We start from the raw sequence: 14,059 nt of genomic DNA, 5'->3' as shown, positions 1-14,059 counted from the left end.
AATGATGTTTCAGAAAGACTTAGAAGCTTTCCCGAGGCTTTCCTTTAAGGAAATCCAAAGAAATACCACCTTGAAGTTCACAGAAATACTTAAAGGGTTTTATAAGGATTCCAAAACACTCTTGATCATCAAAATCGGTTAAGAAATGACTGAATTGTAAAAGTTTTTAGTAAATCTTTGCACTGAAACCTTTTTCCAAGGGTTTACATATAAGAAAATCCAGGTATGATTATGGAGGCAATTTAGGAATTTTCTAAGCTTTCCAAAACATCCCTGATCATCAAAATCGGTTGAGAAATGACTGAGCAATCGAAGTTTTAGTAAACCCGTACATTATGACAAGACAAAGAAACTTTGTGTAAATTCCGGAAGGTTCTCTGAAGGTTTTCTTTAAAGAAATCCTACCTTGAAGTTAACAGAAACTCTTAAAGGGTTTTCTGAGCTTTCTAAAATGTCCCTGATCATCAAAATCGGTTGAAAAATGCCTGATCAATGAAGGTTTCAATACACTTCTGTACCTTGCTGACTGAGGACATTTGAGGAGGTTTTGGAAGCTTTTCCCATACTGTTTTCTTTTTTGCAAAATTGAAATATTTTCCTTAGAGCTGTTAGACAATTTTCTTAGCTTTTCAAAACGCCCCTGATCAACAAAATCGATTAAAAATTGGCAAAGTTATGAAGGTTTTCCTAAACCTTTGCACTGTATAATAATAAACACACATTTTTTGAAGTTTTGGTAGCATTAATGAGGCTTTTTTTTAAAAAAAAAAATACTACCTTGACAATTACTACATCATCTCGCACATTTTCCCGGCTTTCCAAAATGTCCTCGATCATCAAAATCGGTTAAAAAATGGCTTGGTAATAGAGGTTTTTGGTAAACCTTTTCATTTAGCTAAGACAGAAGACATTTCTTGAGACTTTGAAAGCTTTTGTGAGCTTTTGGAGTTTATTTAGCTTTCTTAAAAGAAATTGGATCATCAAAATCGGTTTAAAGATCAGTCAGCCGAGAGGATTTATGTCAAACCTTTACAATCTCATGATTGAGGTCATTTAAGCAGATTTTAAAGGCTTTTCCGAGGCTTTTCTTCCAAGAAACTCTTGCCGAATATTTACACAGGGCATTGAGGAATTTTCTCAGCTTTCCAAAATGTCCATGATCATCAAAATCGGTTGGGAAGTGACGCTGTAGTAAGGCCGTAAATGAACCCTTGCACTTTGCTAAAAGCAGATTTTTGAAGAAAGTTTGAGTGCTTTTCCGAGGCTTTTCTTCCAAAAAAAAACTCTAAGAAAATCTTTCAACAGGGCTTTAGGGAATTTCCTGCGCTTTCCAAAATGTCCATTATCATCAAAATCGGTGGGAAAACGACTAGGCAGTAAAGGTATAAGTGAACTTTTGTACAATGCTTAAACTAGAAAAAATTTGATGAAAGTTTGAGTGTTTTTCTCAGGCTTTTCTTCTAAAGAACTCTAAGAAAATCCTTCCATAACACTTTAGGGAATATTCTCAGCTTTCCCAAACGTTCATTGTTATCAAAATCGTTTGGAAAATAAATCAGTAGTAAAGGTATAAGTGAACCTTTCCACAGTGCTAAAAAACAGAAGACGTTTCAGGAAAGTTTGAGTACTTTTCCGAGGGTATTTTCCAAACAATCTTAATCTGACGTACATGCAGTCTTTTAGAGATTTTTTTTTAGCTTTCCAAAATGTTCCCAATCATCAAAATCGGTTGGAAAATGACTCAGTAGTAAAGCTTTAAGTGAACCTCTGCATTTTGATAGAATTAGAGTACATTCGAAGAAAGTTTGAGTGCTTTCCCGAAGCTTTTCTTGTAGGAAACTCTAGCTAAATCTTTACACAGGTCTTTTTGTAATTTCCTCAGCTTTCCAAAACATCTCTGATCATCAAAATCGGTTGGGAAATGACGCAGTAGTTAGGCCATAAGTGAACCTTTGCATTTTGCTTACTAGAAGGCATTTAAAGAAAATTTGAGTGCTTTTCCCGGGCCTTTCTTCTAGGAAACTCCAACTAAATCGTTACACAGGGGTGTAGGGAATTTTCTCAGCTTTCCGAAATGCCCTTGGTCATCAAAATCGGTTAAGAAATACCTCAGCAATAAAGGTTTTAGTAAACCTTTGCACTTTTATGATTGATAACCTGTTTTGAAGTTTAAAAAGGCTTTTTCGAGGCTTTTCATTAAAGGAATCCAACCCTAAAGTCTACGAAATTGTTCGGGGAATTTCCCAAGTTTTTCAAAAAGTCCTCGATCATCAAAATCGATTAAGGAATGTCTGGGTTATGAAGGTGTTTACAAAAGCTTTACACCTTGCAGACAGAACACATCTTTCGGAAAGTTTAAATGCTTCTCAGAGGATTTTTTTCCCAAGAAACCTTACCATAAGATTTTCAGAATCTCTTAGAAAATTTTATCACCTTTCCAAAATGTCCTTGATCATCAAAATCGGTTGGGAAATGATCAAGAAATGGACGTTTTAGAAAATACTTTGTATATACCTCAGGCAGAGTACATTTCGTGAAATTTGAAAGCTTTTCCGAGGCTTTTCCCAACCAGAAAGCCTACTGTAACATTTGCAGAGCTTTTAGACAAATCTCTGGGCTTTTGAAAATGTTCTTGATCATCAAAATCGGTTGAGAAATGCCTGAGCAATTAAGCTTTTACTAAACCTTTGCTCTTCATAAAGATAAACACATATTTTATGAAGATTAAATAGCATTTATGAGGCTTTTCTTCAAATAAATCCTACACTATCAAATACAGGGTCTTTTCACAAATTTTCCCACCTTTCCAAAATGTTCCCAATCATCAAAATCGGGTTGGGAAATGACTCAGTAGTAAAGCTTTAAGTGAACCTTTGCATTTTGATAGAATTAGAAGACATTTGAAGAATCTTTGAAGTGCTTTTCCCGGGCTTTTCTTCTAGGAAGCTCTAACCAAATCTCTACACAGGTCTATAGGGAATTTCCTCAGCTTTCCAAAATGTTCATTATCATCAAAATCGGTTAAGAAATCATCCAACAAAGTGAGGACTTTTGATTTGGTTTCTCAGTTTGCTTTAAATGCCACCTGAATCATCAAAATCGGGGCTCAATAGAATCAAAACGGTAAAGTCTTGAGCAACAAATCCATTTCCTTCCCTCAGATTTCTTGGAAAATCGCGATTTTGGCGCTTCTGGCGGCTTTTCTGTGAAGTTCCCATGTAGTTTTGGGCAGTTAATTGGGCAAATGGCTAATTTTACCGAGACACGAAGTTCTCTTCCAGCTGGAAAACGAGATATTTTGTGCCCTTCTTTTCAATATGCCCCTTTTTTTTTCTTCTTGTTACTGATGTGTCTTTTGTTTTGGGGGCACCTAAGAAACAACAACAAAGACCAAAAAGAAAAAAAAAAGGTTCCTTTCAGTAACACCTCTGAAATCCCAGGTATTTCTTCTCATTTAGTCGTTGTTGTTTTCTTTTTGTCTACTCTTGTCTCTTTATGAGTTCAGAAAAATTTTTTTTTTACCTGGGGAAAGAGAGAGAGATCAGATAGAAATCTCAGGTAAGAAAAAGAAAAATTTTTACATGATATTTTGTGGCGAAAAATTTTCTTTCTTTTTTTTTTGGAAGAGCAGAAAAAAAAAGAAGAAGAAATCACCCTCAAACCGTCGGTTTATCTTGAATTTGTGGCAATTTTTCCTAGCGGAAAAGTCACCCTTCTCCCAATTTTCAGACTGTTTTTCCATCGAGCAAACAGGGATTTTCTCACCCTCAGAAAAAGGCGTGGTCTAGCCAAAGTCACCCGAATACAAGCCGAAACTTTTCCTCAAATTTTCATCTCTTCCCCCTGCCACCCACCACCCTCCCCCTTCCCCTTTTTCTGTGGTCCCCTTTGGGAAAAAGTCAAACCGTGGGAAAAACACGGAGTTTCCATGTTAAACTCACTGGATTAGATAATTATCCAGGAAATTAATCTCACCTCTTGTGCGATAATTAATTCAGGGAGTCTGACTTAATTATCAACCCCTTTCCTTTCTCCTTTACATCCCCCTTAACACGGTACAATTTTCTCAGGGAAGATTTTCCTTCAATGAAAATATATCGTTTGATTGGACAGATACAGATTTTTGTTGAAAAGAAACCAAAAACCTCTATATTGAAGGATTTTTCTAGAATTTTATCAGCTTTCCAAAAAGTCCTCAATCATCAAAATCGGTTAAGAAATGCCTGAGTTATGAAGGTTTTAGTAAACCTTTGCATTTACCTCAGATAGAGTACATTTCATGAAACTTTGAATGCTTTTCCGAGGCTTTTCTTCAAGAAAATCCAACTTTGAAATTTACAGAATTTTTAAGGGAATTTTCTCAGGTTTCCAAAATGTCCCTGATCATCAAAATCGGTCAAGAAATGCCTCAGCAATGAACGTTTTACTAAACCTTTGCACTTTGACTAATGACGTTGCATGAAGCTTTTATAACCTCTTCCGAGGCTTTTCATTAAAGAAATGCAACCCTAAAATTCGCGAAATCTTTAAGAGAGTCTTCCAAACCTCTTTAAAATGCCCTGATCATCAAAATCGGTTAAGAAATACCTCAGCAATAAAGGTTTTAGTAAATCTTTGCACTTTTATGATTGATAACCTGTTTTGAAGTTTAAAAAGCTTTTTCGAGGCTTTTCATTAAAGGAATCCAACCCTAAAGTCTACGAAATTGTTCGGGGAATTTCCCAAGTTTTCCAAAAAGTCCTCGATCACCAAAATCGATTAAGGAATGTCTGAGTTAATGAAGGTGTTTACAAAGGCTTTGCACCTTGCTGACAGAAGACATCTTTCGGAAAGTTTAAATGCTTCTCAGAGGATTTTTTTCACAAGAAACCTTACCATAAGATTTTCAAAATCTCTTAGAAAATTTTATCACCTTTCCAAAATGTCCTTGATCATCAAAATCGGTTGGGAAATGATCAAGAAATGGACGTTTTAGAAAATACTTTGCATATACCTCAGGCAGAGTATATTTCGTGAAATTTTGAAAGCTTTTCCGATGCTTTTCCCAACCAGAAAGCCTACTGTAACATTTGCAGAGCTTTTAGACAAATCTCTGGGCTTTTGAAAATGTTCTTGATCATCAAAATCGGTTGGGAAATGCCTGAGCAATTAAGCTTTTACTAAACCTTTGCTCTTCATAAAGATAAACACATATTTTATGAAGATTAAATAGCATTTATGAGGCTTTTCTTCAAATAAATCCTACACTATCAAATACTGGGTCTTTTCACAAATTTTCCCAGCTTTCCAAAATGTTCCCAATCATCAAAATCGATTGGGAAATGACTCAGTAGTAAAGCTTTAAGTGAACCTTTGCATTTTGATAGAATTAGAAAACATTTGAAGAAAGTTTGACTGCTTTTCCGAGGCTTTTCCTCCAAGAAACCCCAGCTAAATCTTTACACAAGGCTTTAGGGAATTTCTTTAGCTTTTCAAAATGTCCATGATCATCAAAATCGGTTGGAAAATGACTCAGTAGTAAGGCCGTAAGTGAACCTTTACACTTTGGTACAACTAGAAGACATTTGAAGAAGGTTTGAGTGCTTTTCCGGGGCTTTTCTTCCAAGAAACTCTAACCAAATCTCTACACAGGGCTATAGGGAATTTCCTCAGCTTTCCAAAATGTTCATTATCATCAATATAGGTTGGGAAATGACGGAGTAGAAAAGCTGTAAGTGAACCTCTGCATTTTGATAGAATTAGAGTACATTCGAAGAAAGTTTGAGTGCTTTCCCGAAGCTTTTCTTGCAGGAAACTCCAGCTAAATCTTTACACAGGTCTTTGGGTAATTTCCTCAGCTTTCCAAAACATCCCTGATCATCAAAATCGGTTGGGAAATGACTCAGTAGTAAAGCTTTAAGTGAACCTTTGCACTTTGCTAAAAGGAGATATTTGGAGAAAGTTTGAGTACATTTCCGAGGCTTTTCCTCCAAGAAACTCAAAGAAAATCCTTCCATATGGCTTTTGGGGAATTTTTTCAGCTTTCCCAAACGTTCATTATCATTAAAAAATCAGTTTTGAAATGACTCTGTAGTTAGGCCATGAGTGAACCTTTGCACTTTGATAAAACCAGGAGAAATTTGAAGAAAGCTTGAGTGGTTTCCTGAGACTTTTCTTCCAAAAAATCCTAATATGATGTTTACAGGGTCCTTTAGAGAATTTTCTTAGCTTTCCAAAATGTTGCTGATCATCAAAATCGGTTGAGAAATGACAGAGTAATCAAAGTTTAAGCTGCTCCTTGTATTTTGCTAAAGACAAAGTAGATTTGGGAAAATTCCGGAAGCTTTCCGATTCTTTTCCCTATAAGAAGGTTACACTGGCATTTGAAGAACGTTTTTGGTAATTTTCTTTGCTTTCCAAAAAGTCCTTGATCATCAAAATCGATCAAGAAATGCCTGAGCAATAGAGGTTTTAGTAAACCTCTGCACTTTATTGACTAATAACGTTTCATGAAGCTTTCAAAGCTTTTCCGAGGGTTTTCCTCAAAGATAATCTAACTTGATGGTTACAGAGGCTATTAGAGCATTAAAAATGTCCTTTACGGTTTCGGCACGCCTTTTAGATCAACAGAATTTCATGAAATCAAAATTCACGTCAATTTTCTTTCTCAAAAAAGAAAAAAAAAGATTTTGCATAAGTCTGTCATGTTCAAAAGAAGATGAAGAGTACGAATTTTTCTTTACATTGACAAATCTCTGGGCTTTTGAAAATGTCCCTGATCATCAAAATCGGTTTAGAAATGGCTCAGTAATGCAGGTTTTTTGTGAAAAGGACATTACATGAAATCTTCAACGATTTAGCTGTTTCTGAAACTTCTATTTCTAAAGAATAATACTTTGTCATGTTTAGACCTCTATGGGGAATTTTGACAGCTTTCCAAAACGTCTCTGATCATCAAAATCGGTTGAGAAATGCCTGAACAATCAAGTTATTAGTAAACCTTTGCATTTTTCTCCTACAGAGAAACTTTGGGTGAATTCCGGAAGCTTCTCCGGAGCTTTTATTCCAATAAATTTTAATCTAGTGTATGCAGGGACTATTGGAGAATTTTCTGAGCTTTTCCAAATGTTCTAAATCATCAAAATCGGTAAAGGAATGGCTCAGTAAGGAAGGTTTTTGGTGATAGGTACACATTTTTCGAAAAGAGACGACATTTGGGTGAAGTTCCAAGCTCTCCCGAAGTTTTTCTTTCAAGAAACTCTAACCAGATCTTTTCACTGGGATTTAGGAAATTTTCTTAGCTTTACAAAACGTCCCTGATTACCAAAATCGATTGGAAAATGACTGAGCAATCGAGGTTTTAGTAAACCCTTACATTTTGCCAAAACTTATTAGTTTTGGCAAAACTTTTACTAAATTCCGGAAGGTTCTGCGCAGGTTTTCTCTCAAGAAAACCTACCTTGAGGTTTACAGAAACTCCCAAGAGGTTTTCTTAGCTTTCTAAAATGTCCATGATCATCAAAATCGGTTGGGAAGTGACGCTGTAGTAAGGCCGTAAATGAACCCTTGCACTTTGCTAAAAGCAGATTTTTGAAGAAAGTTTGAGTGCTTTTCCGAGGCTTTTCTTCCAAAGAACTCTAAGAAAATCTTTCAACAGGGCTTTAGTGAATTTCCTCAGCTTTCCAAAACGTCTATAGTCATCAAAATTGGTTGGAAAATGACTAAGTAGTAAAGCTTTAAGTGAACCCTTGCACTTTGCTAAGACTTGGAGACATTTGAAGGAATTTCAGAACATTTGACTGCTTTTCCGGGGCTTTTCTTCCAAGAAACTCCAACCTAATCTTTAGACAGGGCTTTGGGGAATTTTTTCAGCCTTCTTAAAAATACCCTGGATCATCAAAATTGGTTTAAAAATCAGTCAGCGAAGAGACTTTATGTCAAACTTTTACAATCTCATGATTGAGGTCATTTAAGCAAACTTTTAAGGCTTTTCCGAGGCTTTTCTTTTAAAAGCTCTAACCAAATCTGCACATAGAGCTTTGGGGAATTTCCTCTGCTTTCCAAAACGTCCCTGATAATCAAAATCGGTTAAGAAATGGTTCAGTAATGAAGGTTTTCAGTAAATCTTTGCACTTTGGAGCTATTTGGGAAATTTTCAGTGTTTTTCCCAGGCTTTTAGGAAATTTTCTCAGCTTTCCACAATGTGATCATCAAAATCGGTCAAGAACTTGCTCAGAATCGAAGGTTTTGGTGAATTTTCTGCACTTTCCTTTACTAGGGAGATTCAGGAAGCTTTTTCAGAGGCTTTTCTTCAAGAAAAGTCCGCTTTCACTCTATTATATAATGGATTTAGATAATTTTCCTAGGGTTTTCACAGTGTTCCTGATTATCAAAATCAGTTTAGTAGCGTATTTAGGTGACTGAGGATCCCTTTCTTTAAATTCTCAACATTTTTTCTGAGGCTTTTCCTCCAAGAAATGCTACCTTGAAATTTGGGGAATCTTTTCAGGAGGCTTTCTGAGCTTTCGGAAAGGTTCCTGGTGATCAGAATCGATTTAGTAGTGTACTTGGCTGCCTCAGGACCTCTGGATGAAAATTCTCAAAGTTTTTCCAAGGCTTTTCCTCGAAGAAATGCTACCTTGAAGGCAATCTTTTCTCAGAAAGTTTTTCAGAGCTCTCCAGAACGTTCCTGGTGCAATCAAAATCAAAATCAATCAAAATCGGTCTAGTAGTGTACTTGGCTGCTTCAGGACCTTTTCCTGAAAATTCTCATCGGTTTTCTGAGGCTCTTTCTCCAAGAAATTCTACGTTGAAATTTGAGGAATCTTTTCAGGAATCTTTCCGAGCTCTCCAGAATGTTCCTAATCATCAAAATAGGTCTAGTAGCATATTTGGCTGCTTCAGGACCTCTTTATGGAAATTCTCATCGGATTCTTCAAGCTCTTTTTCGGAGCTTTCCAGAACGTTCCTGAACATCAAAATTAGGTCTAGTAGCGTACTTGACTGCCTAAGGACCTCTTCATGAAAGTTCTCAATGTTTTTCTAAGGCTTTTCCTCGCAGAAATTCTACCTTGAAATTTAGGGAATCTTTTCAGGAGGCCTTCTGAGCTTTAGAAAATGTTTTCGGTATTCAAAATCGGTCTAGAAGTGTACTTGACTGACTGAAAACCCCTTCATGAAAGTTCTAAACGTTTTTCCGAGGTTTTTCCTCTAAGAAATGTTATACCTTGAAGGCAATCTTTTCTCAGGAAGTTTCCCTGAGCTTTCCAGAACGTTTCTGATTATCAAAATCGGTCTAGTAGTGTATTTGACTACCTCAGGACCCCTTTATGAATATTTTCAACGTTTTTTCTGAGGCTGTTTCTCCAAGAAATTCTATCTTGAGATTTAGGGAATCTTTGCAGGAAGTTTTTAAGCTTTCCAGAGCGTTCTTGATGATCAAAATCGGTTTAGTAGCGTACTTGGCTGTCTCAAGACCTCTTGATGACAGTTCTCAAAGTTTTTGCAAGGCTTTTCCTCCAAGAAGTTCTACCTTGAAGGGAATCTCTTCTCAGGAAGTTTCCCTGAGCTTTCTAAAACGATTCTGATGATCAAAATCGGTTTAGTAGCGTACTTGGCTACCTCAAGACTTCATCGTGAAAATTCTCAATCTTTTTCCGAGGCTCTTTCTGCAAAAAATGCTACTTTTATGGGAATCTTTTTTCAGGAAGTTTTCCTGAGTTTTCCAGAACGTTCCTGATGATCAAAATCGGTTTAGTAGCGTACTTTGCTTCCTCAGAACCTCTTTATAAAAGTTCTCATGTGTTTTTTGAGGCTCCTTCTCCAAGAAATGCTACCTTGAAATTTAGGGAATCTTTTCAGGAGGCTTTCTGAGCTTTCCAGAACGTTCTTGATGATCAAAATCGGTCTAGTAACGTACTTGGCTGCTTCAGGACTTCTTCATGAAAATTCTCATCATTTTTTTTAAGGCTCTTTCTGCAAGAAATGCTACTTTTAAGGGAATCTGTTCTCAGGAAGTTTTTCTGAGCCTTTCAAAACGTTCCTGATGATCAAAATCGGTTTAGTAGTGTACTTGGCTTCCTCAAGACTTCATCGTGAAAATTCTCAATCTTTTTCCGAGGCTCTTTCTGCAAAAAATGCTACTTTTAAGGGAATCTTTTTTCAGGAAGTTTTCCTGAGTTTTCCAGAACGTTCCTGATGATCAAAATCGGTTTAGTAGTGTACTTTGCTTCCTCAGAACCTCTTTATAAAAGTTCTCATGTGTTTTTTCGAGGCTCCTTCTCCAAGAAATGCTACCTTGAAATTTAGGGAACCTTCCAGGAGGCTTTCTGAGCTTCCCAGAACGTTCTTGATGATCAAAATCGGTTTAGTAACGTACTTGGCTGCTTTAGGACTTCTTCATGAAAATTCTCATCATTTTTTTTAAGGTTTTTCCTTCAATAAATGCTACTTTTAAGGGAATCTGTTCTCAGGAAGTTTTTCTGAGCCTTTCAGAACGTTCCTGATGATCAAAATCGGTTTAGTAGTGTACTTTGCTTCCTCAGAACCTCTTTATAAAAGTTCTCATGTGTTTTTTGAGGCTCCTTCTCCAGGAAATGCTACCTTGAAATTTAGGGAATCTTTTCAGGAGGCTTTCTGAGCTTTCCAGAACGTTCCTGATGATCAAAATCGGTTTAGTAACGTACTTGGCTGCTTCAGGACTTCTTCATGAAAATTCTCATCATTTTTTTTTAAGGCTTTTCCTTCAAGAAATGCTACTTTTAAGGGAATCTGTTCTCAGGAAGTTTTTCTGAGCCTTTCAGAACGTTCCTGATGATCAAAATCGGTTTAGTAGCATGTTTGTTTGACTGAGGACCCCTCCATGGAAATTCTCATCGGCTTTTTCAAAGCTCTTTTTCGGAGTTCTCCAGAACGTTCCTGGTAATTAAAATTGGTTTAGTAGTGTACTTTGCTTCCTCAGAACCTCTTTATAAAAGTTCTCATGTGTTTTTTGAGGCTCCTTCTCCAAGAAATGCTACCTTGAAATTTAGGGAATCTTTTTATGAGACTTTCTGAGCTTTCTAAAACGTTCCTGGTGATCAAAATCGGTTTAGTAGCGTATTTGGCTGACTAAGGACCCCTTTATGAGTTCTCAACGTTTTTCCGAGGCTCTTTTTGCAAGTAATGTTACCTTGAAGGGAATCTTTGCTCAGAAAGTTTTTCGGAGCTCTTCAGAATGTTCCTAATCATCAAAATCGGTTTAGTAGCATACTTGGCTACCTCAAGACTTCTTCTTGAAAGTTCTCATCGGTTTTTTTAAGGCTCTTTTTCGGAGCCTTCCAGAACGTTCCTGATCATCAAAATCGGTAGAGAAATGGCAGAGTAATGCGATGTTTTAGAGGAAATACATGTGCATTAATTGGATTTATTGTCAAAGTGTCCCCTCGCGAAGGAAGTTCCCCTTTGGTGTGGTAATTGTATGGTTGCTCGATAGTCTGAACCGTTTTGGTAATTTGTGCGATTGGGCGCCAATGAGTTGGATGTCGTAAAAGGGAGGAGCTCCCCTTTTTTTTTGTGCGAAGGGTTGGGGGATGCTGCACTCGAAACGCCCAGATCTATGCAATTTGGGGCAGGATTTTGCGTGGGAAAGTGCTTTGACAGAGAGAGAGAGAGAGAGTGCGAAGGGTGGATTTTTTGGGGGGATTACTGATGCCTTTTGGTAGACTTTTTGGGGAGATTCTTCTCTGACCAGCAAAAAGGTTACTGACCCTATATATTTCTCTCTCGTTCTCTCATTCGTGCCTCTCTGTCTGACATAGAGAACGATCTATCGGCATTTTATCGGCTGTGATTGCGGGTGTTTCAAAAGTGGCTCCCCCGTCTCTCTCTCTCTCTCTCTCTTACTCTTGCATTTTCTTTGTGATAATGATTCCCCAATTATATTGGCATCTTCTCGGGCTCCTTTCTTGTCTTCTTTCTCTTTCTCTTTCTCTCTCGATCGAAGAGACCTCTTGTTCCAGGCTCATTTTCTTCAAAAACGCTGTTTTTTTTTTCTATAAAAAGGTTCTTTTTGGCCACCTTCTTCACTCTTTTCTCTCTCTCACTGATCTTCTCTTTATTATTATTTAGTATTAAAGGTACGTTGTTTTTTTTTACTTTGCCTGATACCTCGTTGTTACTGCTTCGTAATACTTGGGGATTCTCTCCAACAAAAACACAAAACAGACACTTTGAAGAAGAGACAATCCCGTGTGGCTACATGGAACTCCGCCCCAACATCGCTCAAGGGACATAACAGAGAGACTGCAACTAAAATCGAGCGCTTGCGCGATAGATAAGACATGCTTCGCGCTATGCTCAATTTTTCTTTTTTTTTTTTAATTTTACTTCTTCGTTTTTCTTCTTTTTTTTTCAATAACGCTTGAATAGTAACTTCAATTAATGAATTATATCTTCTTTCTCGCAACACTTTCAACCTCTCTCACTCCCTCTCAATCCACAATTCTCATTCCACACAAATAAATAAATAGCAGTAAAAAAAAAACGAAGGGAAAATCATGGAAAATTTTGCAAGTGTAAAAAAAAGAGGGTGAAATCAATCGATTTATCGATCATTCAAATGGCATTCATCCGTATCCCAAAGAAAAACTATACTGGCAATTCAATAATGTTCCTGATCATCAAAATCGGTCAAGAAATGTCTAAGCAATGAAGGTTTTAGTAAACACTTACATTTTGCCAAAACGAATAAACTTTGGGTGAATTCCGGAAGGTCCCCCAAAGGTTTTCTTTCAAGAAAATCTACTTCGAAGTTTACAGAAGCTCTTAAGGGGTTTCCTGAGCTTTCCAAAAAGTCCCTGATCATCAAAATCGGTTAAAAAATGACTGAGTTATGAAAGTTTCACTAAACCTTTGCACTTTATAGAGATAAGAACACTTTTCATGACATTTTGATAACATTTATGAAGATTTTCTCCAAAGAAAATCTACCTTGGCAATTGGTAGATCTTTTCGAAAATTTTCCCAGCTTTCCAAAACGTTTCTGATCATTAAAATCGCTTAAGAAATGACTGAATTGTAAAAGTTTCAGTAAATCTTTGCACTGAAACCTTTTTCCAAGGGTTTACATATAAGAAAATCCAGGTATGATTATGGAGGCAATTTAGGAATTTTCTAAGCTTTCCAAAACATCCCTGATCATCAAAATCGGTTGAGAAATGACTGAGCAATCAAAGTTTTAGTAAACCCGTACATTATGACAAGACAAAGAAACTTTGTGTAAATTCCGGAAGGTTCTCTGAAGGTTTTCTTTAAAGAAATTCTACCTTGAAGTTTACAGAAACTCTTAAAGGGTTTTCTGAGCTTTCTAAAATGTCCCTGATCATCAAAATCGGTTAAGAAATGCCTCTGCATTGAAGGTTTTCGTAAACCTTTGCACTAGAATCTTTTTCCAAGGTTTTCATAGAAGAAAATCCAATGATACGATTACAAAGGATATTTAGGAATTTTCCAAGCTTTCCAGAAAGTCCATAATCATCAAACTCGGTTAAGCAATGCCTTATCAATGAAGGTTTTGGTAAACCTTTGCATTTGCCTCAGACAGAGTACATTTCGTGAGATTTTGAATGCTTTTCCGAGGCTTTTCTTTAAAAAAAATCCAAAGAAATCCAACTCTGACATTTGCAGATCTTTTAGATAAATCTCTGGGCTTTCCAAAAAGTCCCTGATCATCAAAATCGGTTAAGAAATGGTTCAGTAATGAAGGTTTTCAGTAAACCTTTGCACTTTGGAGCTATTTGTTGAAATTTTGAATATTTTTCCGAGGCTTTTCTTTTGAAGGAGTCCCAATTTGATATTCGCAGGGCTTTTAGGAAGTTTTCTCAGCTTTCCAGAATGTCCCTGATCATTAAAATCGGTTAAGAAATCGCTCAGAAATGAAGGTTTTGGTAGATTATCTGCATTTTACTTTACTAGGAGATTCAGGAAGCTTTTCAGTGGATTTTCTTCAAGCAAAGTCCGCTTTGACTCTCCACAGAGGGTTTTAGGTAATTTTCCTAGGGCTTTCCAAGTGTTTCTGACGTTCATGATCATCAAAATCGGT

General features: G+C 36.7%; 1 protein-coding gene across 2 annotated transcripts in view; it reads left to right on the top strand.

Annotated features, from left to right (window-relative positions):
* Positions 1 to 14,059, top strand: part of LOC129808780 (zinc finger protein 2) — a 113,052-nt gene that overhangs the window by 2,968 nt on the left and 96,025 nt on the right. The window lies entirely within an intron of this gene.

This window comes from Phlebotomus papatasi, chromosome 5 (assembly GCF_024763615.1).
Source record: "Phlebotomus papatasi isolate M1 chromosome 5, Ppap_2.1, whole genome shotgun sequence".
NCBI classification, from domain to species: domain Eukaryota; kingdom Metazoa; phylum Arthropoda; class Insecta; order Diptera; family Psychodidae; genus Phlebotomus; species Phlebotomus papatasi.
Note: the sequence above shows the minus strand (reverse complement) of the source record. Positions and strands in the feature narration are given on the sequence as shown.